The sequence below is a fragment of the Panthera leo genome, chromosome E1, assembly GCF_018350215.1.
Source record: "Panthera leo isolate Ple1 chromosome E1, P.leo_Ple1_pat1.1, whole genome shotgun sequence".
Classification (NCBI taxonomy): Eukaryota; Metazoa; Chordata; class Mammalia; order Carnivora; family Felidae; genus Panthera; species Panthera leo.
The window spans coordinates 12,877,669-12,902,668 of NC_056692.1; the positions used below are offsets into that span (position 1 = coordinate 12,877,669).

Sequence of the window (25,000 nt, forward strand, 5' to 3'; positions counted from 1 at the left end):
GGTGAGGTCGGCCACCCGAGTCCCCGGGTTCGATGACGAGCGTTGACCCGCTGCCCCCCCCCCCCCCCCCCCCCCCGTGCGACCGCCCTGGCCCACGCCTGTCCTTTCTTCCCGTGATTTTTTTTTTTTTTTTTTTCCTCCCACCTCCACTCCTGTCGCCGCTTCCCCTGATCGGATCGGCCCCGCCTTCGTTTGCATTACTATCCTTGACACCCGTTTCTTTCGTTGTAGCACTGGTGGGGGCTGCGTGACGGCGAGACGACGACCATCCACAAACGGTGTCTGGTGGCAGGAAGGAGGGTCTCGGTTAGGCGTCCATTCGATCCACAAAGCCCTCTTGGTGCGCCCTCCGTTCCATGTCCCCCTCCCCCCACCCCAGCCGGGAAACGCTACTGACCCAGGTGGCTGGGGACGAGGCTGTGCGCCGGCGAGGCAGGTGCTGCGTCCCGGCCGCTCTGCTGCGATCCGCCCGTAGTCGTCACACACGGACTCCCTCACTCCACCACCGTGGTGCCCGGACGCCCCCTGCCTGTTGGTCGCTTTTATACTACCCAAAGAGGTCGACGGGGTGGGCGGTGGGGCTTGAGGAAGCTGTTTGGGAGTACATGGATGGAAATAGGAACAGTTGTAGTTAGAAGGAATGGGAAGGGGTGGGGTGTGTGCGCGGGGGCGGGGGGGGGGGTGTGGGTGGGTGTTTTCACGCGCGCAAGGGAGGGGCGGAGGGGCAGAGAATAGGATCTCAAGGTCATTTTGGAAATACCAACCTGTGTTATTCTCCAAGCACCTTCAACAGAAGTATTTGGTGTAAAAGACGACCACAGAGGGACAACTCAAAACACCACCCCTGCGGCTCAGGGGCCCCCAGACAGACAGGGAGGGTCAGGACCGGTAGGACAGCAGAAGTGCTCCCCCACCCCGACTTAGATTGGAGGCTCTGCCAGACTCAGGCGGTGCTAGTCGCCCACTCTCTTGCCGTCGAGAAGGAATTCCTGTTCTCCTGTGGGGTCATGTAGTTCGGGGAACTTCCCAAGCCGCTCAGCTCACAAGAACACCTACGCCCAGTGTCATGGACTCCCTCCCTCACACTCGCCATCTCCCTCTGAAGCCCAGAAGGGAAAGAAAAAGAAAACATCGACTGCCTGCCTGCCCGCCCACCCGCCCGCATTTACTATTCTAGGTGTTGCCTCACCTATTAACACTGGAAACACAACTCGCATGCCAAAATTCCCATCCTTGTAAAAGCGAACAGTTCAGGGGCACCTGGGTGCCTCACTCGGTAAGGTGTCCCAGTCTCGCCTCAGGTCATGATCTCGGGGTTCTTGAATTTCAGCCCCCACATCTGGCTCTGTGCTGACACCTTGGAGCCTGCTTGGTGATCCATTCTCTCCCTCCCTACCCCCTCTCTCTCCCACTCACTCAACTGGAATGAATGCATACGTAATAAGTAAACAAATGTATAGGTGTGTGTACACTTCAGCGGGCTATCTTAGGCTACTACTCACAAAGCTATGGGACCATCACTGTTCATTCCAAACTATTTCCATCACCTCAAAGAGAAAGAAACCCCACGCCCCCCTCTTCCTCACCCCCCCCCCAAGTACCTTAGACACTGACTCTTGGTAGCCCTGCAATGTTTCCAAACATTGGTGCTCCCCAACCTCTCCCCCCCCCCCGCCCCCCGTCAAAGAACTCCCCTAATTCAGGCACTTCCGGGTTGTTCCAACACCTGGAACGGGGGGGGGGGGGGGGGGGGGGGAGACTGGTGTGTTGGGAGAGTGCGGGGGGGGGGGGGGGCGGCACGGGACACAGAAGCACTCTGCCCCCCCCTTCCCTTTGCCTCTCTTCCATCTGGGGTTTCCTGAGGTGTATCCTTTGACGCCATCACTCATCTATGAGAAATGAGAAAAAGAGGACCGAACGTGGCTAGATCGTTTTCGATAGCCCGATACGCATACCCACACGCACGCCGAAAGAAACGAAAATTACAATCCGCTGGAAGGTCAAACAACGGCAGAGTGGTGCAATGAATGACGCTACACTCACACGATACAAGAGAATGCAGCTGTTACAGATTATGTTGGCAGAGAGGTTTTGGTAGCACGGGAATCCGCTTGTGGTGTTCCGATACTTCATGACAAGCGGTGGGAAACCTTCTACGTAGGGTGAGCTCTCTTGTATCCGAAGACACCAAATCATCATTTCAAAGGCTACGGGTGGTGAAATCGCTCTGGCTTGCAACTTCTTACCCCCTATGTTGTTCTCCATGATTGCATTTCAGCTTCCTCCCTTATCCGAGCCAACGACCCTGCCTGGTTTTTATGTACGTATTTCTGTTTTTAAAGAGATAAGTACGACATTGGATCCTAAACGGAGGCAGAGCTTTGGCTACTGGTCTCAGAAACGATGATTGTCTTTATTTGTATGGATCCGCCTAACTTTTGCCTCTCACGCCTTTCCTCTCGCTGCAGAACATCTTAAGATGAAGGGAGCCCGCTCAGGTGGGACCACTGCTTGTGGAAAAAGTCATCGGGGCAAAATAGTGAAAGCAGCGTCGATAAAGAATAGGTTGCGGGTTAGACACATATTCTCGTTTGATCCCCACCCCCCATCGATCAATCACTTACTCCCCTTTGATACCATGTTTTGTTTATTCCTGTATTTGTGGATGGGTTTTCAAAGATTTTACTGTAAGCGCGCGCTACACCCAGCGTGGGACTCGAACTCGCAACCCACGAGATACAGTGGCACGATCCACCACCTGAGCCCACCAGGTACCCTGATGCCAAGTTTTCTTTCTTTGCCTCCCTGCCGGCCTGCCTCTCTGCCTGCCTCCCGGCCGGCCTGCCTGCCTGCCTCCCTCCCTCCCTCCCTGCCGGCCGGCCGGCCGGCCTGCCTGCCTGCCTGCCTGCCTCCCTCCCTCCCTCCCTCCCTCCCTCCCTCCCTGCCTCCCTGCCTCCCTGCCGGCCTGCCTGCCTCCCGGCCGGCCTGCCTCCCTCCCGGCCGGCCGGCCTGCCTGCCTCCCTCCCTCCCTGCCGGCCTGCCTCCCTGCCGGCCGGCCTGCCTGCCTGCCTGCCTGCCTGCCTCCCTCCCTCCCTGCCTCCCGGCCTGCCTGCCTCCCTCCCGGCCGGCCGGCCGGCCTGCCTGCCTCCCTGCCTGCCTGCCTGCCTGCCTGCCTGCCTGCCTCCCTCCCTCCCTCCCTCCCTCCCTCCCTCCCTGCCTCCGGCCTGCCTGCCTCCCTCCCGGCCGGCCGGTCTGCCTGCCTCCCGGCCTGCCTCCCTCCCTCTCTGCCGGCCTGCCTGCCTGCCTCCCTCCCGGCCGGCCTGCCTCCCTCCCTCTCTGCCGGCCTGCCTCCCTCCCTCTCTGCCGGCCTGCCTGCCTCCCTCCCTGCCGGCCTGCCTGCCTCCCTCCCTGCCGGCCTGCCTGCCTCCCTCTCTGCCGGCCTGCCTGCCTGCCGGCCGGCCGGCCTGCCTGCCTGCCTGCCTCCCTCCCTCCCTCCCTGCCGGCCTGCCTCCCTCCCTCCCTCCCTCCCTGCCGGCCTGCCTGCCTCCCTGCTGGCCGCCATGTCTGCCTGCCTGCCGGCCTGCCTGCCTGCCTGCCTCCCTGCCTCCTTGCCGGCCTGCCTGCCTGCCTCCCTGCCTCCTTGCCGGCCTGCCTGCCTGCCTGCCTGCCTCCCTGCCTCCTTGCCGGCCTGCCTCCCTGCCTCCTTGCCGGCCTGCCTGCCTGCCTCCTTGCCGGCCTGCCTGCCTGCCTCCCTGCCTCCTTGCCGGCCTCCCTGCCTCCTTGCCGGCCTCCCTGCCTCCCTGCCTCCTTGCCTGCCTCCCTGCCGGCCGCCCTGCCGGCCTGCCTCCCTCCCTGCTTGCCGGCCTGCCTGCCGGCCTGCCTCCCTCCCTCCCTCCCTCCCTGCCGGCCTGCCTGCCTGCCTCCCTGCTGGCCGCCCTGCCTGCCTGCCGGGCCGGCCGGCCTGCCTGCCTGCCTGCCTGCCGGCCGGCCTCCCTCCCTGCTTGCCGGCCTGCCTGCCGGCCTGCCTCCCTCCCTCCCTCCCTGCCTGCCTGCCTGCCTGCCGGCCTGCCAGCCTGCCTCCCTCCCTGCTTGCCGGCCTGCCTGCCGGCCTGCCTGCCGGCCTGCCTGCCTGCCTGCCTGCCGGCCTGCCTCCCTCCCTCCCTCCCTCCCTCCCTGCCTGCCTGCCTGCCTGCCTGCCTGCCGGCCTCCCTCCCTGCTTGCCGGCCTGCCTGCCGGCCTGCCTCCCTCCCTCCCTGCCTGCCTGCCTGCCTGCCGGCCTGCCTGCCTGCCTGCCTGCCGGCCTGCCTCCCTCCCTCCCTGCTTGCCGGCCGGCCGGCCGGCCTGCCTGCCTGCCTGCCGGCCTGCCTCCCTCCCTCCCTCCCTGCCTGCCTGCCTGCCTCCCTCCCTCCCTCCCTGCCTGCCTGCCTGCCTGCCTGCCTGCCTGCCTGCCGGCCTCCCTCCCTGCTTGCCGGCCTGCCTGCCGGCCTGCCTCCCTCCCTGCTTGCCGGCCTGCCTGCCGGCCTGCCTCCCTCCCTGCTTGCCGGCCTGCCTGCCTGCCTGCCTCCCTGCCTCCCTGCCTGCCTGCCTGCCTGCCTGCCTGCCTGCCTGCCTGCCTGCCTGCCTGCCAGCCTGCCTCCCTCCCTGCTTGCCGGCCGGCCGGCCGGCCTGCCTGCCTGCCTGCCGGCCTGCCTCCCTCCCTCCCTCCCTGCCTGCCTGCCTGCCTGCCTGCCTGCCTGCCTGCCTGCCTGCCTCCCTCCCTGCTTGCCGGCCTCCCTGCCGGCCTGCCTGCCTGCCGGCCTGCCTCCCTCCCTGCCGGCCTCCCTCCCTGCTTGCCGGCCTCCCTGCCGGCCTGCCTGCCTGCCGGCCTGCCTCCCTCCCTGCTTGCCGGCCTGCCTGCCTGCCTGCCTGCCTGCCTGCCGGCCTGCCTCCCTCCCTCCCTCCCTCCCTGCCTGCCTGCCTGCCTGCCTGCCTGCCTGCCTGCCTGCCTGCCTGCCGGCCTCCCTCCCTGCCTGCCGGCCTGCCTCCCTGCCTGCCGGCCTGCCTGCCTGCCTGCCAGTCTGCTTGCCTCCCTGTCTCCCTGCCATCCTGCCTCACCTCCCTCCCTGCCTCTACGTCCAACTGAAACATGAAGTCTGTGAGGTGGGAGCTGTAGCCATCCGGTTCTTCCTATATCCTGATCACAGACCATAGAACGATCTTTGCCATAGATTCGTGTTTTCAATAAATCATCTGTTCGATGGCTATCGATAAAGGAAATTGTCAACTTTTAACGGCTGTGGACCCTGCTCCTGGGCTCCCAGGGAAGCTAGGCTTTAACATTTACCAAGCTCCAAATGACCCTGCCAAACCCCAAAGCGTGTGCTCTGTTTCTGTCCTGAGCACACGTTGCATGTCCGCTTCATTTAAATGAACAACAACAACAAAAATGGATCAAAGGGGTGACTTGGCTGGCTGGCTCGCTCAGCTAGGTCAGGGGAGCGGGTGACTCTTCATTGCCGGGCTGTGAGTTTGGGCCTTATGTTGGGTGAGAAGAGGACATAAAAACAAAACCAATCCGTCAGTCAGTCAGTCAGTCAGTTGAGAATTAAAAAGGAGCCTTCCAAACATACAGATGAGAAAATGGAAGAAAACCTCCCTGGATCCCCAAAGATTAAAGTCATACAGCTTTGCACATACTGAAAACAGAAAGTAAACCCTGTAAAAATTTTCTGCCATGTCTTTCGTCATTATACCTCGTAACAACAACAACGACAACAACAACTCCTCCTCCTCCTCCTCCTCCTCCTCCTCCTCCTCCTCCTCCTCCTCTTCCTCCTTCATCCATTCTATTTAAGAATTCCCAACACTGACAACTCTTATAAAGACCATCCAAGCACGGGACACAGAACTGCATCAGACCACATTCTTATGGCTACCTGGCAGACATTAGAACTTCCGGCCTTCGTGGTGACACCCCGAGCTCACTGGTGAGCTCTGCTTCCGAGTGCTCCCGTGAAGCACACCACAAGCTCAGTCCGTGTTCACGGGACCACACTTAACAGATCGGGAACAGAACAGAACACACACCATACGGTGTTCACAGCAGCTGACGGAAGGGCAGGGGAAATACAAGTACCTCACACATCCAACTAACGGGGTTCTCTGAGAACAAAACTCTCTTTACGTCTTCCAACGTCTTCCAACGGGTGTGGATGTCCTTTGGATGCAGAAAACATTCGCATGTCATTTGCTATCGTTGCTCTCGGCACGCTCTTGCACCGAGGTCAAGGGACTGAGAGATGCATCTCACCAGGTTAAAAAAATCTATCCATCGTGTGCCACCGCCACGGAGTCTCTGCATGCACTCTCTCCTTTTCTCACTCACACTAGCCTTTCGTACTTCGGCACCACTGTCGGTTGAACACGAGGATCAGAAAACACAAGGTTTCAGAACTTCTAACAGCCTTCTGGTTACATAGCACACCCTTGCATTCATAGCATTGATACGACTCCGCGAAATAAAGAGTAGCGGATACAAACGGGACACCCACCGTCAAAGTCACAGCCTGTATGGTGTGAAGACGAATTCAAGAGTGAGAAAGCACGTAGACGGAAATATTCCTTCCTATGGCAGAATATTTACAGCACTGCTTTCAATGAAGTGCTTCTCCCGTAAACATTTGAAATGAGATGAACGGCACAGATTCAATGAAGGCTTCATACTGTACTTGTGCATAGGAAGGGAGACAAGTGTCACAAACTAAAAACGAAAGCAAAAAGACCAAACACTGTGACACCATGATCTCCAAAAAGGAGGTTTTCCCGGGGGTGGGGAAATAATGTGGTGGGGTTCCAATTAAAACAAGGAAAAAAGAATGTACTTCTAATGAATGGTTTCCATAGTGAACACGCACAAAGAATTCACTTGACGAGTCCAGGGATACAATATTACAGGAGAAATCCTTTGATATCCATTGTAGCCTGTGTGTGTGTGTGTGTGTGTGTGTGTGTGTGTGTGTGTGTGTGTGAGAGAGAGAGAGAGAGAGAGAGAGAGAGAGAGAGAGAACGAGAACCAATCAGGCAAACAGCAGTTCGCTTTCAAACACCTGATATTTCAACACTTCATGTAACAAAACTTCTAAAATTCATTTAGCTTTGCCTCTCTTTCTGAAGAAAAATGTCAAAAATAGTGGTGAATATACCCCACGCTGAACGTACTGATTCTGAAAACTCTCAGTATGGATGGGTTTTATAATACACTTAACCATGGGTGGGGTGCCTGGGTGGCTCCGTCAGTTAAGTGTGTGACTGCGGCTCAGGTCATGATCTTACGGTTTGTGGGTTCGAGCCCTGCACCGGGCTCTGTGCGGACAGCCTGGAGCCTGCTTCGGATTCTGTCTCCCTCTCTCTCTGCTCCTCCTTCCCGCTCTGTCTCTCTCGGTCTCTCAAAAATAAATAAATGTTTAAAAAAAAAGAAAGAAAGAAAGAAAGAAAATGAAAGAGAGAGAGAGAGAGAGAAGAGAAGAAAAAAAGAAATACACTTACCATGTGTTTAGAAAAATTTGAATTCCTACCAGTCTATACCTACCCCGCTGTATAAATTCCCCAGCTGGAAGATTTAGAATCCGTGCTTGAGCCAAAGCCTGCAGGAAAACCGCTGCCTGACTCTGCATTTGATGGGGGTCCCCAACCGATGGCCGCACCTGATTTAGAACCACTATCGGAGTTCTTTCCAGAACCAGGGACCTGAGGAGGTTCCTCAACACATGACACATAGAAGTACCCTACGACCCAGCACTTTCACGACTAGGTACTTAGCCAAAGGATACAGGTCTGCTGTTTCCAAGGGGCACACGCACCCCAGTGTGCATAGCAGCACTATCGGCAGTAGGCAAAGTATGGAAAGGGGCCAAATGTCCATCGATGGATGAATGGATACAGAAGAGGTGGTATCCATCTACAACGGAGCAGTGCTCGGCCACCAGAGGGAATGAAGTCTTGCCATTTGCAAGTACCTGGATGGAACTGGAGGGTGTCATGCAAAGTGACATTCGTCCCTCAGAGAAACACATGTATCACAGGACCTCACCCGTGTGAGGACCTTCACTTCCCAAACAGAGGAACTCTGGGAAGGGAACCCGGGAAGGGAAGGGAAGAAGGGAAGAAGGGAAGAAGGGAAGGGAAGGAAAAATAACATACAAACAGGGAGGGGGACAAAAACGTAAGAGGCTCTTCCCTAAGGGGAACAAACAGAGGGCTCCTGGAGGGGGTTGTGCCAGGGCGGGGGCTGAAAGGGCGAGGGGTATGAAGGACTCTCCTCCTCAAACCACTGTTGCCCTATAGGCTAAGTACCTTGGGGGTACATTGAGAAAAATAAATTCAATGATAATATCAGAGAGGGCGAGGGTGAGGGCGAGGGCTACCTGATCATCTGCAAATGTAACAAAGGGAAAGTCCGGGAACCGTTTGGGAATGAAGCTGTCTACCGCTTCTCAGTCCTGGCAAAAGAACTGCTGCAGCTTATAGGCAGTCACGTCCCTCTGTAAGGCACCCGACAAACGCCTTCCTGCTTCTCAAAAGCTCATCTGGGCTTGGATGAGTTTCAGGAAGTTTGCAGTCACACCATCGTTCCTTGATCGCATGACTTTCACCTGGGTTTCCTATTACGTAAAAGGAACACAGCCAAAACCCTTTGAAGGACTAGTGTGAATATCTTTCCTGTCCTGAACCAGAAGAACCTCTCCAAAGCTCCCAAAATATTCTTTCAGATCCTGTTCGGTTGTTTTCCACAGGAGACCCAACACTCTTAAATCTGACGTACCCTGGATGGCTCTCTTCACTTTCACTGCTGAAGAAGCAGGCACCTGTCTCGTCCCTTTTTCTGTGGCTATCTTTGGGATAAGTTGACGACTATCCGCTACCGGATTTCCCCAGCCAGCATCAGGGATGTGCAGAATGTCTTTGACCAGCCGGACACCTCTCATACGCTGAGACGCTGGATTCCGGTAGTGCAGTCCACGTGCTGCCGACAAACTGGGCTGTCACTGTGGACAGCAGCACTGTCCCGTCGTCTTCCGATGGCATTTCGATGGGCTCGTCATTCTCATCTTTGGTCACCCGAGTACATTCAGACACCTGCTCTTATTTCTCCGCTAGGCCGCTGCTAGGAAGCCTGACAGGGAACCCGAAGCGGCGAGGGATCCAGGAGCAGCCCAGCTACCGCTTCGCTCCCACGAAATGGCCGCCTTGTAACTCTTTACGGAAGAGGAAAAAACACCACCGTGACCGCCACCATTTAATAACCTTGCTCTAAGTGTGGAGAAAGCAACCACCCATCCCCAAAAGGAAACTTCGGCAGGCTACACGTATAGGACATATGGAGCCTATACTTGCAAGTGCTTACTTACATGGGAACATGGAAAGGTCACCTGAGTCCCTGATGGCCCAGATGGGGTTCTTTGGAGGTGTCTGAATGAGTTTTCTTGTGTGCTCCCTTAGAGAAAGCTGGCCGTGAGACGACGCAGCCAGAAACTAGGAAGCCCTTTGGTTCCATCAGCGAAGCCCCGGCTTTTGGGGAGGAAGGGACGCTCACGGAGATATCCCGGGCCACATTTGGTTTGTGGGTTGCTGCAGCTTTTGGCTTCTTTGCACCAAATTGGCTGTGTTCTCATTGGAAATGGAAAACACCTGCACGATGGGATCCATCCACGGTAATGCTCTCGTGCGATTGGATTTGTTTTTATAAAAGGGGGAGATTTGACCATTGGGTCTTTCGCGTCCTCTCCACAAGTAGGAGTGAAACAGAGGCTGATGTTGGTTTGCATCTTGTTTGTGGATCTATGGCCACAGGTGTTATCCATGTGAGATGTTTTCTCTACCTCTGGATGCTATTGCTCACACCAATTTGTAACCGAGCTCCGTTACTGTGTTTCAAGGCAAGCTCTTGTGAACATTGGGCATTCTAACACTCAGGAGGATCAGAACAAACCCAAATGTGTTTCACATTCACGTGAACGGGGTATGGGTGTGGGGTGTGTGTGTGTGTGTGTGTGTGTGTGTGTGTGTGTGTGTGAAATTCTCTACATTCAGAGTTTTATGTTACTCCATAAGAAAGTTGCCTCACGGGAAGGGACACAATTGATGGCCCAGAGAGAGGAGAGATAAAAATTGAACACACCTGCCCTCCCCGCTACACCCACACCCACACACCCTTTCCCAATAGTCAGAAGAATGAGGAAGAGGAGGAAGGCAGACAGATGCCAGTGATCCTAAACCCGCCCCTCCTCCTCCCCGAGCACAAGCGCCAAGATGGGTGCCCACCCCACGGCCTGCTCCTCCTTCACCTCTTCCACAGGGGGCTGAAAAGCAACCAGAGACAAAGCCACTTTTGCAGGAGGCAAAGACAGGAGACAGAGATGGAAGAAGAAGTAGGAGGTGGACGCGGACGCGGAGTTGGAGGTGCAAAAGAAAAAGATGAAAGAAACACAAAAAGGTGAGTCCAAAACTTTAAATCTGCCTGGGGCCTGGCCGGCGGCTCCCTGGCCGCCTCCCCCTCCCCCTGTTTCTGCATCAGTTGGTGTGGCTCCAGTGATCTCCTAGGCCATCCCCGGTGGTGGGGCCTCCCGTGTGAGCCTGATGGTGGGGAAACAGATCGTTTGACTTTTTAGTGGACACGGGTGTGACGTCTTGGGTACTAAGGGCCATGGAAGGGTGATTGCTTACTTAAAATGGACATATTTTCGGAGCCGTCGATATCAAATACAATGCAGATAGTTAGGTTTTATTCTTTGTGGTGGTGGTTGTAAAATGGCTTGAATTTGGTGCTCTCTGCATGACAAGCCTTTGGGGTGGGCAGCTCCGGTCATGGCCTTGCTTCCGTCCCAATACTGACCCTGTAATTGTGGTCCTCAAAATATACATCTCTGTGACCTTTACAAACAACATAACACGTTTTCTCCCTCGTTTTACAACAGGTATCAAAAACAAAATCAAAAAAACTTTACAAACACTTACGCCCTTCCTTGTTCCACTCAGACACGCACTCTAGGGTTCAGGCCCGAGGCAGGGGCCTAATCAGCTTTCATGTGACTTCAGTTTATGACTTCACTGGTACCCGTTGCAGTTTGTCAGCAAAAAGTACTTCAAACGATGGTCGATTTTGTCTCTCGCATACAGTGTTCGTGGGTGAATGTTGACAGGAGATAGGTTAAATACACAAAAATGTTTACTCGTAAACCTTTAAATTTTTTCCTTGTACCATTTATTTTTGAGAGAGAGAGAGAGAGAGAGAGAGAGAGAGAGAGAGAATGAGAGAATGAGAATGAATGTCAGCGAGGGAGGGGCAGAGACAGAGGGAGACACAGAATCCGAAGCAGGCTCCAGGCTCTGAGAGGTCAGCACAGAGCCCCACGCGGAGCTCGAACTCACGAGCTGTGAGATTGTGACCTGAGCCGAAGTCCGACGCTTAACCGACTGAGCCGCCCAGGAGTCCCTATTTGTAAACTTTTAAAATGGCTTCCCAAATCTTTCGTGACCTGTAACTTCAAAGCTTTGCTAAGTTAAGTGGTAAATTAGGTTCAGTTCTTCAGACATCTGAGTCTTTTCCACAGAAGATAAAATACTAAATTGTGAATTACTAAACCTACGGCGTTTTCTTTTCTTTGTTTGTTTTTTTGTTTTTTGTTTTGCTGTGTGTGTGTGTGTGTGTGTGTGTGTGTGTGTGTGTTTGGTCTTTGGCTTTATTCAGAAAAACAGTAAAGATACTTGGGTCTGTTAGTAAACATGTTTCATCGTTTGTTGTTTTTTTTTTTCCTTGAAGATTTGTTTTCCAGCCTATTTCTTTATTTTTAGGAGAGAGAGAGAGAGAGAGAGAAAGACACACACACACACACACACACACACACACACACACACACACACACAGAATGAGTCGGTGGGAGGGGCAGAGGATCCGAAGCGGGCTCTGTGCTGACAGCACAGACAGCCCAATGCATGGCTCAAACTCACGAACCGAACCGTGGGATCATGACCTGAGCCGAAGTTGGATGCTTAACTGACAAAGCCACCCAGGCGCCCGTTTCATGACTTGCTAAAAATTGTACAGTAAAAGAAAAAAGAAACAAAACCAAACACCACAACGTGTTTCTGAAAATGATGAGATACATTCGTACATTTGACAGTGTAAAGAATTCTGGTGTGTGGGGGGCCTGGGTGGCTCAGTCGGTTAAGCGTCTGATTTCACCTACGGTCATGGTTCATGGATTTGAGCCCTGAGCTGGGTTCTGCACTGACAGTGCAGAGCTCCCCCTCTCCCCCTCTCCCCCTCTCCCCCTCTCCCCCTCTCCCCCTCTCCCTTTCCTCCCAGCTCTCAAAATAAAGGAATTAACTTAAGAGGAAAAAAAGAACTCCATAAAAAAAAAATAAAAAGAAGGCAGGCAGGCGGAAAAGAAGAGAGAAAAAACACAAAATACTATATGGTCAATCGCTATTCTTGCTGTGCTTATGTCAATACTGAAGCCATGTCTGTTAACACTGGACTTATTTTACAAACAAATTAGTTTTCATTGGGCTATCTTTGACAGGAATGGAGGGGTCTCGATAGAAAAAGATTGTATTTCAGTAGCTCTTTTGTGGATGTTAACTTCTAGTTCTGGTTAATTAATTTTCTTTGACTGTTGTTTGCCTTTAAAACTGGGCTGGATCCTGAATCCTGGTTTCCTCGAATATCTGACTACGACTCTTCAAACTCAGGCTTCCAATCCTCTCCCATCCTCTTATCTTACCATCCTGAAGAACTCAAATGGCCCTTTTCCCTGAAGCCCTGCAAAGGAAAGCTGGACAACTGGAGATAAACTTCAGAGAAATTGCCACAGTTGTAGACAATCTGTGTGCCTGTTGCTCTATGGGCCATTCAGAACGAGACATTTGCTGCTGTTGTGTTTTTGTTGTTTTTAAAGTAGGCTTCACCATGCCCAGTGTGGAGCCCAACTGGGGCCTTGAGCTCACGACCCTGGGATTGAGACCTGAGTGGAGATCCAGACTTGAATACTGAACCTGAACCCACTGAGCCACTCAGAATCCCCCAAAATGAGACATTTGAACTACATGCCAGAAAAATCGGTCAGATTGCCCCCTGCCTGCTCCCACTCCAGCTGAGGATGCTTCGAGCCTGGCATCTAGACACCTTCTCACTGACCGCACTTGGGACTTAGACACTGGGTTTATAAGTTGTTCTACCCATTAACCCGTGGTGTTCTTCTCTTTCTGTAGAAGTACCTCTTATTAGTTACCTGATTGCTTGCTGAACGAGGAGGCAGAGTCAAAGCTAGTTCACAAACACTTGCTGCAACTGTATTAGCTCCTCTTTAGAAATAAGAACCCATATTTTATTTGTATTTTTATAAGTTTCTTAATATTTATTTTTGAGAGGGGGTGGGGGGAGGGAGACCCATAATCTGTAGCTGGCTCCAGGCTCTGAGCTGTCTGCACAGAGTCGGATGCGGGGCTCGAAATCACGAACGGCGAGATCCTGACCGGAGCCAGAGTCCAATGCTTAACCCACGGAGCCACCCAGGTGCCCCAGCAACGAAAGCCCACATAAACAGGGGCACCTGGATGGCTCAGTCGGTAGAGCGTGTAGCTCTCGATCTTGGGGTTGTAAGTTCGAGCCCAACGTTGGGTGTAAAGGTTACTTAATAAGATTTAAAAAAAAAACATAAAAATAAAATCAGACAGCAATTCACTTGGGTACAGTAAGAGGCCCTTGACCACCACAACCTTCCCCCCCGCGCCCTCCCCCCACAAGGTGGTCATAACATTGGGTTTGACTATACTGTTACTATTCCTTAGAATACACTTGGGGAGAAATCTCAGGATATGATGCAGTACCAAACTATGCAGAAAAATACCCAAGATCTCAGATAGGAACTATCTCTGATTCCCCCCCCCCCCACCCCCAATTAGCACAAGGGAGCAAAAGTTGTGACCTGCACCCTGTCAAATCCTTCCCTTCCAAAGCCCCTGCCACACCCTAATTCGGCTTGAAATAGTTTCAGAAGGTGGACCTCCATCCCTGTTCCATAGAAGTGGAATGAGGGATTGACAATGGAAACTTATAAAGGGGAAGAAAACTTAACACCTCTGACTCCATGTTGCTTCGATTCCCTTCACAACTTCTGTGTAGCCCTGCACCTAGGCCTGTGACAGGTGAGATTTACAGAAACTGTTCTCACCGGGGGAGATAAACGGATAGCCCTAGCCCGAGCCATCACCCATCATCGTCCCCGTTCCTTACCATTGGGAAATGATCCAAACTCCAGAGGCTGGGGGTGAGTGTGGGGGGCGGGGAGTGGGGAGTGGGCAATTGAAACTGTGCCACGGAGGGTTAAGGAGGCTGACGCTCGCTCTCTCTCTCGCAGAGAACCTAAATCTTGTTCTTCAGGGAACTATTTGCCCCTAATCAGCTATTGTGTCTTTTCAGGTCCCACAAACAAACTCTAGCTGTCTCTGAAGAAGCCTGGACTCAAGGTCCACCGATATGCTTGCAGCCTATAAGCCAGCACAGCCCTGAGAGAAAGAGCCTAAGTCCTCATCCAGGTTATACCAGCTCTCGGGGCATACCCACAGCCCCTTCTCCGTGTCCTAAGGTAACCTCCTGACATCAGGGACTAAATTTTGCCTCCTTCTCATGTTAAGTCTCCGCCCCTAAGCAAACCTGGGAATATGCATGACAGGTATGTTTCCTCAATGTGGGTGCTCCATCTTTCCTCATCAATAATCACAGATGTGCCTTCCCTTTTATCAACAGGTATGTAAAGGATTCTTGGGATTTCATTCTTTTGTCAATTCAAGTGTATTCCAATGTTGCACTGGCTCCTTCAAATTGTCCTTGTTGAAAGTGTGTTGCTGTCCCTGTCTCTCTGTTAAAAATGCTTTGCCAAATACAAAGGCAGACCATCTGAGCCAAGCACATGAACTATGTCTGCTGGTCAATGGAACTTACAGAGAACATACGTCACTTTTGAGTTTCCCACCATTTATGTTACAATAAGTTCACCCCAACGAGGAACCCTAGGTGGTTCAAAGACATATATGTGTGTTTACAGACACACACACACACACACACACACACACACACACACACACACACACACTCACACTCTCTCTCTCTCATACCTAGCAAGGAGGGACACACCCAGGGCAGACAAGACAGTCACCTGGCACTGAGGGACATAAAAACATCAGGTTGATCGTCCGTGATTTCTGAGGAAAGATTATCGATCAAGACGGGGAAATGATAAAGGAAATTCTAAACTTTTTATGTTGGTGCTCTCCCAGGGAAGCTATACATTTAATATTTACCGAGGTCAAAGGGACTCCAGAAAACCTCAAAGCATGGGCTCTTTTTCTGTCCTGAGCACAGATTGTATGTCTGGTTTGTTAAAAAAAAAAAAAAAAAAATTTTTTTTTTCTTAAACATAACTAACTAAAAAAGGGGGCTTCCAAAGGCGGCTTATAAAGATAAGGGAAACAAAAGAAAACAATACAAAAACCTTCCTGGTCGCCATAAGATTGAAGTCATACAGCCTTGCACATACTAAAAACAGAAGATAAAGTCTGTAACTTTCTGGAATGTGTTCTTTCTCCTCATGATGATTCCTAACATCTGCGGCCAACCCCCCCCCCCCCCACCCCCGTGCCCTGTTTTTCCTTTTTTTTTTTTTTTTTTTTGGTAAGCTGTATGTATGCCCAATGTGAGGCCTTCCCCAGATGACTGACTGCTTTGTGAAGATTGCGTATCCCCGTCAGCCCTCCTAACTTGGGCTCCAATGAAACTCTTTTCCTTCCTCTTTAAAATTGTTTTTAAAAAGGCTCGTTCATTTTGCATCGACATAGGGTAAATGCTATAAAAGGTAAGCAAGACATAGTGAGGGGACAAACTGGGAAAGGTGGACAGCGTTTAAAAGATGCTTTTAAATGCTACACTTCTTCCTGCCTTTCCTTCACAGGTAGGAGGACAGCACCTACACCTACTGTCGTTGGCAATGGTCATCGGCCTGGAGAGGAAGAAACCATTCCATAGTTTTCCACACGGCGGATGAGAAGGCCCTCTCGGACCAAATCCAGGAACTCCCTTACTGTGAGCCAAGGACCGGTGTTTTGTCGTTTTCCTTTCAGTTGTGGTTAGAAGTAGACATCACCTACAATTGAGATTTTTCACCATATATAAGCGTAGAGTTCAGTGGTATTAGGTGCAACATTCACATCCTCCTCGTTGCGTTCTCTCTTTCCATTCCATTTGTTGTAGTGTTTTAAGATTTATGTTTTTGATGTTTATTTATTGGTTTATGGGGGAGGTATAGGGTGGGTAGGGAGGGAACCCCAAGCAGGCTCTGCACTGTCCGTGTGAGAACCCAATGCAGGGCTTGGTCTCACGAACCCTGAGATATGACGTGAGTCAAAATCTAGCAAGCGTGGGATGCTTCACCCACTGAGCCACCCAGGCACCCCACCGATTCCATTTGTTTTAAAGACATAAACGTTGCAAACTTTTTTTTTTTTTTCAACTTTTATTTATTTTTGAGATAGAGAAAGAGCATGAATGGGGGAGGGTCAGAGAGAGGGAGACACAGATTCTGAAGCAGGCTCCAGGCTCTGAGCTGTCAGCACAGAGCTCGACATGGGGCTTGAACTCACGGACCGTGAGATCATGACCTGAGCCCAAGTCGGACACTTATCCGACCGAGCCACCCAGGCGCCCCACAACCTTTTTTTTTTTTTTTTTTTTAAGTTTGTTCATCCATTCCTTCATTCCTTCATTCATTTTTCACATTCTCTTCACTCGATGTGGGACTTGAAGTCACAACCCTGACAGAGATCAAGAGTCCAAGAGTCGCATGCTCTTCTGAGTGAGCCAGCCAGGAGCCCCTTCCATTCCATGTTTTGAAACAACCCCAGGATCCTGACTCAGACTCCCAATTTGACTGATGAGAGCCCCGCCCACGCCCTCTAGGCCATCTGTGGGGCTGTTTCATGTGTGTCCATCTTTCTTCCTCCTTTTAGTGGCACGTCAAAGGTTGCATGTGAAACAGCCAGTGCCTGTGGAATGAAACTGTACTCAGTTTCCCTTTGGAAGCAGGTGGGAGAGGGAGGAGAGGTCAATGGCTAATCAATAGAGTGTTAGTGTTGCTTTACAGGAGTGTGCCCGCTGGGACCATCGCCCGGGGTCACAATTGTCCCCTGTCAGGCCTCCCCCACCCTCTATCCCTTATTGCCCCATGCCTGTGTTTGGCCTCTGAACCCTAAGACACCACCATCACGTGTTTCATGCCACCCTCTGACTCTGACTCGGCAGGCCACGCCACGCCACACCATGCCGCTCGCTCGCTCGCTCGCCAACTCCCTACCCTTCCACGTACCTGCACCCCCACCCCTGGAAGGCATTATAGTAAGATATCATCCTCCACATCCATGATTCTCAAATGGTTTATTGAGGTTTCCTGGGTTAGGAAAAGGAGGGGACTCTCTTTGCTCCAGAGAAGGCAAGTTCTTCAGACATCATCTTCTCCCCTCCCCCCTTTCTCTCCCCCACCCCTTCTTTCTTTCCCTCCCCCCCCCTTCCCCCCCCCCTTCCCTCCCTTTCCTCCCTTTCCTCCCAGTAGTTCAGAAACTGCAGCCTAAGGGTTGGGGGAGTTGAAGAAAGCCATTCAATGCAGAGAAGCCCCAGGCTCAGACTTTAACAGAAAGCTTTCTGCATTTGAACGAAGGGGTTGAATGAGGCCCATTGGAATGAATCGCCCTGAACCTCCCTTCCACTGCCACTCCCATCCCCGCCCCCCACCCCTCCCCCACCCTCACCCCCACTCCCACCCCCATGAGTCCTCCAGTGGTTTGGGGAACTGAAGGCTGCGGGTGGGCAGGGGGTGGGGGCGCATGCATCCTAAGCGGCAAAGTAGGCCCCTGGTCCACAGGAAAAATACAAACTCTATGTACCGAAATCTGTTGCGTCTGTATACGCGGATAATGACACCGCAGAAAGACAAATTAGAAAAGAAAAGAAAAAACAAACCCCAAACAACCCAATCCCGCTTACGATTGTACCAAACATGATAATAAAGAACACGAAAAGAAATAAAGGAACAAAGACACATCCGGCCACGAGCGAGCGGGTCTCCCTGTACGTCAGCTACTTTAGAGAGTCCCTCTCCTAGAGGCCCCTTCAGCTCAACAGCGGGCTGCACAGGTGTCCCTGTCTCTAGCCCGATTCATCTTGGTGCGAGCACCCTAAGTGGCCAAGGAGGCCCCCGGTCCACGGGAAAAATCATGCCTGGGTACAGCGGAGTTGTGTATCCCGGGCAAAGCGGTCAAGGGGTTGGCGAGATGTGTGCGGAGGAGAGGAGGTATCTGTTCTGGGGCCGCCCTCCCGGGCACCGCTCTGGCTGAGAAGAGGGCAGTGGGGCGCGGCCTGGACCCGGACGACAGTTGCTGCCTGCTGCTGGGCTGAGGGCTGAGGGCAGTGGGGCAATGGCCACGCTGGCTCCTGCGACGCAGTTCGTCCTGGGCACCTTCTGTGGTTTCTGTCGAGGTGCCGGTTGCCGTGATGACCGAGGCTAAACTCCCCTCTCCGCCTGGTTGTTCAGACGCCCGATCCTCCCGTGTTCTCGGTACGTGGACTGACCCGCACCCTCCCATCCCACCAGACCCCTTGTGCCAATATTTCCTGTTTCAGAGTTCTTTCGCCTTGTCCGGAAAGTAAACAAACCACACTCACAGATATCGACCCCTCGAAAGAACAAAGAGACGTCCAGGCACGAGCGAGCGGGTCGCCCTGTGCCTCGGTGTACTTTAGAGACTCGGTCTCTTACAGACACCTGAAGCTCAACGATGGGCTGCGGCGTCCCTCCCTCTCTCTGGCCCAGTTCCATCCCGGGACGAGTCCCACAGTCTCTTTGCGCGACGACACCACCGCTCGCTCACGTGAGCCGGAGGCAACGTGCTAATGGACCGGAGGGTGGCACTGTAGATTCAAAGTGACCTACGCACCAAAGCGTCCGTCAACGTGGTGTCCGGAAACCTTGGACGTTGCCGTGCCCTGGATGAAATCGTCGCTCTGGAGACTCGGGCACGTGTCGCCCGTCTTCTCTACGTTCTTCCTACCTTTAGTCTCCCTGTGTGTGTTTGCCCGACATCTTGCCTGATGGTTCACGGAGGAATGAGACACCCATCCGGCAAGAGCTGATGCTCTGCTCACCACGGCACGTGACTGACGGAAAAGAATACGCACGGGCCCGCACTCATCTTACCCTTCGTTCTCCACCGTGTCAGAAAAACGTGTGGCCTGCCTTCCTCCTGTCCAAAGCCAAACTGGAAAGGAAGACTTAGATGTAAAGGAAACATTAGAGAAGCTTTCAAAAAGCAGCAGCAAGCAAGCAAGCAAGCAAGCAAAGTAAACCACCCACCCCTACCCTCCTGCCCAGCAGGTGCAAGAAGCATGCACGGAGCACTCTCCTCCTTTTCTCCCTGGAAGTGCCCCCCCCCCCCCCCCCCCCCCCCCCCGTCTTTCCTATGCCACCAGGGGAGTGACATTCTTATCCTCAAGGACAGGGGGAGAAGTGGAGAGAATTCTAGAGGAGAACAGATCTTGGTTGGTTGGTTGGTTGGTTTTAAAATCCTCATCATCCTTTAGCCTCCCCACGTAGTTCAGTTAGTCGTCCACCGTCGCTTCTCCTTGTTCAACCCAATATACAAGCGTTTAGGTTTGGCCACTTCTCAGGGTCTTGGTTTCCTCAGGAGGGGCTCTACCTGTCACGTGAAACTTGTAGGAAATCAATTTGTTGGCTCCTTGTACGGTTAACCTGTCTCGTGTCAGTGTCACCCTCAGGGTCACCTGCAAACCCTAAGGGGGTGGAGGCATAGGGTGTGTCTCGGTGACACCTTCCTTTTCCCTGCGGGGGCCCACCCCCCCCCCCCTTTGGACTGTAGGGTCCTCTGGGAACCGGGACATTTTTTAGTGAGTGGCTATTAACTCCTTCCGTTCTCCATCCCCCCCCCCCCCCCCCCCCCCCCCCCGCCGCCGCCGCCACCACCGCCGCCCGTAGTGGTGTTTATTGAGGACAGTAATGGTGAAAGCCATATTCTTGTCGCTTGCCACGCGGTGCACTTGCACCCATGTTCCCCGTACCTGTTTGTGGTCTTTGGACTTCGTCGTGGCCCCGTGCGGCGAAGGACTTTGCTTAAGCTTTATCCGTGGTCGTTCGTTTATCCATCACCCCCTTTCTGTCCCCCCCCCCCCCCCCCGCAGCTTGGTTTGTTATGTTTCCGAGAGAGACGCTCCCCCGCTTGACCCAATAGAATAAAAACGGCTCGTCCGTCCGTTGTTGTTCTGGGAGTACTCTCTCGCGTGGTTTCGGTTTGACCGTCCGTCTCTCCCTCCCTCCCTCCCTTCCTTCCTTCCTGCCCGCTGAAATGTGTCTAAGTCCTCCCGGGAGCGCGGGCGCCGCCTGGGCCGCTCTGGGCCGCCCGTGCCCGGCCCGCCCGGTGTGTGCGGGGAATTTTCCGCGCACGTCCGCCTCGGCCGGCCGGGGAGTCGAGTGGCCGGTCTGCCCCCCCCCCCCCCCCCGCCTTTTCAGCGGCAGCCGCCCCGATGCATTTTTCGAGTGTCCCTTGGGCTGCCGGGGTCGCGCCGTGCCGGCCGGCCGGGAGCTCCCGAGGCGGACGCCCTCCGCCGGCCTGGGACCGAGAGGCGGCATCCGGAGTGGGCCGGGACGAGATCGGGCGGCCGGGCCGCCGGCTGTGCGCCCTCTCGGCCCCGAGATCGCGAGCTGTCCCCGCTGACGTTTCGGTCGGTTGTCGGGCGCCACCTGGCGGCCGCTTTTATATAGCGTTTCCCCTCCGGAGCGTCGGCGACGTCGGCAAGGGATGCGATTCGGCCGCGGTGCCCGGGGCGGAGTTCCAGAAGGCCGGCGACGTTGGCGTGATCGTCCCGCTGTCGTCGGGGCGCCGGCGGCTGGTGCACTTGCCGGAGATTGAACCTCCGGGTATATGGGGGAGTAGCGGCGGCGCTCCCTGGGAGCGAGCCGGGGTGGGGGGCTGCCCGGACGGGTCGACCAGCACCCGCCGGTGCTTTCCTCCCCTCCCACCACCCCCCCCCCCGACCGCGGGGACCGTCCGGGGCCGCCACCCGGAGACTGTGGCCCCGTGGGTCGCTTGTCGGTCCTTCCCTGCCAGGCGTCTTTTGTCTTCCCTCCCGCTTCGCGGTCGGGCCGGGCTGGGCCGGGCCGGGCCGGTGAGGACCGTCCTGAGCCTTGAGGGGAAGCCCGCGGAGGGCGCGATGGGCCCGGGCGGGGGCACGCGTGGTGCTCCCGGTCGTTGGACCCGATTTTCTCCCCAGATTTTCCGAGGCCCGCTGCGGAGTTGGGGACCGGGCCGCGAGGGGAAGCCCGTATAGGGCGCCAACGCCGGCGCGCCCGCGATCCCCGTTGAGGTCCTGTCGTCGGGGGCGCCTCCGCGCAATTCAGACCCCCCCCCAAAACAGTCCCAGCCGGGGGTCGGGGACTGGCATGGGGCCGGTCTTGCGAGGTCCGGTGAGGCTTCCGCAGGCGACAGCGCGGAGTGTTTTATTTTTCTAAGTCCCGACCCGGAGACGACCCGTGGACGGGCGAACGTGTAACGGGGCAGGGCCTACCCGGCCATCCCCCCCCATCCCGCGATTCCCCGGTCGGTCGGTCGGTCGGTCGGTCGGTCCCGGGGTCGACCAGATGGCCCCCGGGGACTTCCGGGGGGGTGGGGGGTTGCTTGGCGGTGATGGGAAGATGCTTGGGGCCCGTGGCCGGGCCAGGGTCCCAGAAGGTCCCAGTGACCTGTGGCTCGGCCCCGCCTGCCAACGCGGTTATTTTTGTCTCCTGAAAGAGGTACTTTTTGCTGCCAGGTAGGTGCTGACACGTTCTGATGTGGCGGTTGTCATCCTGTAAGAGAGACTTGGGCCTCGTCGCCGCTGGCTGGCGTGGCTCCGGGCTTGGCGGTGACGCCGAGCCGAGCCCGACTCCGCCCTTTGCCCGCCTGCTTGCTCGAGCCGTCTGCCTGGGCCTGCGCGCCGGCTCTCGTGCATCCAGGTGTGGTTCAGGCTGTGGCGCCACCTCCGGTCTCTGGCACCCGAGGGCGGCGTGGGGAGGCGGCGTGGGTCTTCTACCCCGTGCGCTCCCCGCTGCGGGCACCCGGCCGTGGCCGTGACAAACCCACCCTCGCAAGGCTCCGTGCCGCGTGTCAGGCGTTCCCTTTTCCCCTTGTGGGTTGTCCGGCTGCCTGTTCCCTGGGAGAGGTGGGGGAGGGGTGCTGGCGAGGCTGAAGCAGGTCCTCCTCTGGTCGCTGTCCTCGCCGGGCGTTTCCCCAGCCCCCTCCTCACCCCAGGACTGCCTCGTGTGGCGGTAACCGATCGATGTGGTGATGTCGCGCTCTCCCGGGCCGGGCCTAAGCCGTGTCAGACGAGGGACGGGCACTCCTGGTGAGTGGGACCGCTCTTCTCGTTCTGCCTGCGGGCCCCATGCTCCTCCTTCCCGCCTGTGGGCGGCGCGGGGGGTTGCAGAGGGGTGCGGACTCCGGCCCGACCCCGGCCTCCCGTCGCTGCGGGACCGGGGTCGGCTGACGCAGCGGACACTCTCGCTGGCCTCTCTTGGCTGTGTTGTGGTGGGCGGCCTCCCTGTGGTGGGGGGGCTGCACCCGATGCCACGCTGCTCGCCGCCTGGGCGTGCTGAGCGCGTGGCGCCTGGCCCTCCGTGGTGCCCCTGGAGCGCTCCAGGTCGTCTCAGGTGCCTGAAGCCGAGTGGTGGCGCCGTTCCCTGTTCCCAGCGGACCCCCCTTTGGGTCGCCGCCGTTGGCGGAGTTGCCCGAGGTGGGCGGGTGGCAGAATCGGTGAAGGGAGGCACACCCGTTCCCCCCGCTGCGGGGAGCGGGCGCCTTGTCGTCCCCGCCCCGCAACGGGCCGCTGTTGCCCGGAGGGGTGCGGGGGGGCTGACTTGGTGGGGCGAGTTGAGCGATCGTGGCGGGCCGAGCCGGCGCCGTGGCGCTTGGCCAAAACTCCCTCTGAGCGAGGACTGTCGGTTTCTTGCCCAGCGCGTTGCTGCCGGTGTTTTGCCTCGGTTTTCCTTGGGCCTCACCCGGAGGCGCGGCGCTCCTTCCGGGCGGCGACACGAGCAACCGCGCGTGGGGAAGGCAGGTGGCCCTCGTTGTGGGCCCTGACCGCGAATGCTCAGGAATGCCCTGTGTCACTCCGTTGCCGTGGACCTTTCTCCCCCGCCCCGGGCCCTGGTGGCCCCGGGAAGAAACGCCTTTTATCTGGCGGGTCGTCCCGATGGGGGGGACGAATTGGGTGGGGGGCGGCGCGCCCTTGGTGAGAAAGCCTTCTCTAGCGATCCGAGAGGGTGCCTTGGGGTACCGGAACCCCCCAGTCGCTGCCCCTCCTGTGCGCGTAGTGGCCACCTGTGTCAGGGTGACTGCATGCCCTTGTGCGTGTTAGGCGGAGCCTTCTCTCCCGCGCGAGAGGAGGTCTGTCGGCCCCGCGGTGGGGCCGAGCGCCGCTCTTCGCCTACCGCGGCCTGCGCCTCCCCCCTCTGAGTCGGGGGAGGGTCCCGCCAGGCCTGGCCGGTGTCCGGTGCCGTGGCCCGTGTGCCTCGGGCGTGTGGTGTGCGAGCGCGCGCGCACGCGCGCGGCGTCCCCCCGCCTCTCCCGTGGCGGTGTGTGTCCCGAGGGGCTTGGGGCGCCCCTGCGCGCCCCGCCCCCCCTTGCGCCGCGCGAGCGGCGGCTGTCTCCCGCCCGCCTCCCGTTCCGGGCTTTGCCGCTGGCGGGTGGCGCGCGGGCGCGGGTCGGGGCCGCGCCTGGCTTTGGGAGGCGCTTCCCTGGGGCGTGGCTCCGGGATGGACCGAACGGATGGAGGTTGGAGACGGGCTCCCGCGGCGGGGGTCCCGTGGGTCCGGACCCCAGCGCCGTGCGTTGTGGGGGGGGCCTGGCTCGTGGGGAGGCTCGCTAAGGGTGCTGAGGCCGGCTGGCGCCGCGGGCGTCGCGGGACCGCCCTCGTGCTGGTGGCGGTGGGATCCCGTGCATGTTTACCCGGTGGCCCGGCTCGCGTCTCCGTTGGCGCGCCCTTCCCCGAGCCCGTGCCCTCCTCCGCGCACGCGCTGTCTGGTCCTCGCTTCGTGCGTGCCCCCTCCCCGCAGCCTCCGGCCCACCTCCCGTTCTGGGCTGCTTTTGGTTCCCACCCTGCCTCGGCTTGGACGACCGAGCGCGCGTCCGCCTCTTCTCCTCTCCCTCCCCCCGTCACCGTGTCGGGACCGAGACCAGGCCTCGCCGTTTGTCGGGTGCCCGCCCCCCCCTTGGGCCGCTGTGGCTCTTGGGGGGCCGGGTCCCGGGCGGAGTGCTGTCGGCCCCACTCGCGTGTGAGTGAAGGAAGGGGGGGAAGAAGAGAGAAAGGGGCGCCGGCTGCGCGCGTCGGGGGTCCGGCCGGGGTGGGTGGGGCGCGGTTGGTGGGTCGCCGCGCGTGCGGGAGAGCGTTCCAGGGGCCGGTCGCGCGGCTGCTGCGGGTGGCAGGGCCGGAGGGCCCTCTGCGAGGGTTTGCCCCCAGGGTTCGCTGAGGGGGGCGGGCCGCGTCGGCGTCCGGGGGTGCCACGGGACCGCCCTTGTGCTGGAGGCCTCGGGCGGTGGGACCCCGTGCGCGCCCCGGTGGCGACTTGGCTCTGCTCCCTCGAGGCGTCTGGTTGGAAACCCGTGTGGGGCTTCTTTGCCGTTGGGCCCGCGGCCCTGTTTCCCCGTCGCTCTTCGCCGGCGCCTCGCTGCCCTTGCCGCCAGGCGGTCCGTGTCGTGGCCTCCTCCGTTCGGTTACCAAACCCGGTGGCGCGCTCTGGTGTGTGGGCGCCTCCCAGGCCCGCTGCGGCCTCCTCTCCGTGTCCGCCGCCACCGTCCGGCCCGGCGGCGGTGTTGTGTGCAGACGGGGGGGATCGTCCGTCCCCTTCCTCCGCCGTGCCCCCCCCAACCC

At 56.8% G+C, this 25,000-nt stretch overlaps 1 long non-coding RNA gene and 1 pseudogene across 1 annotated transcript; one reads left to right on the plus strand and one right to left on the minus strand.

The window, feature by feature from the left end:
• Positions 1 to 8,085: 8,085 nt before the first annotated feature.
• On the minus strand, positions 8,086 to 9,684 carry LOC122206990 (annotated as a pseudogene).
• Positions 9,685 to 9,848: 164 nt separating this feature from the next.
• LOC122205964 lies at positions 9,849 to 16,517 on the plus strand. Its single transcript, XR_006196315.1, has 3 exons — positions 9,849 to 10,471; positions 14,459 to 14,624; positions 15,987 to 16,517. It is a non-coding gene; the product is annotated as an uncharacterized LOC122205964 (long non-coding RNA).
• Positions 16,518 to 25,000: the final 8,483 nt, after the last annotated feature.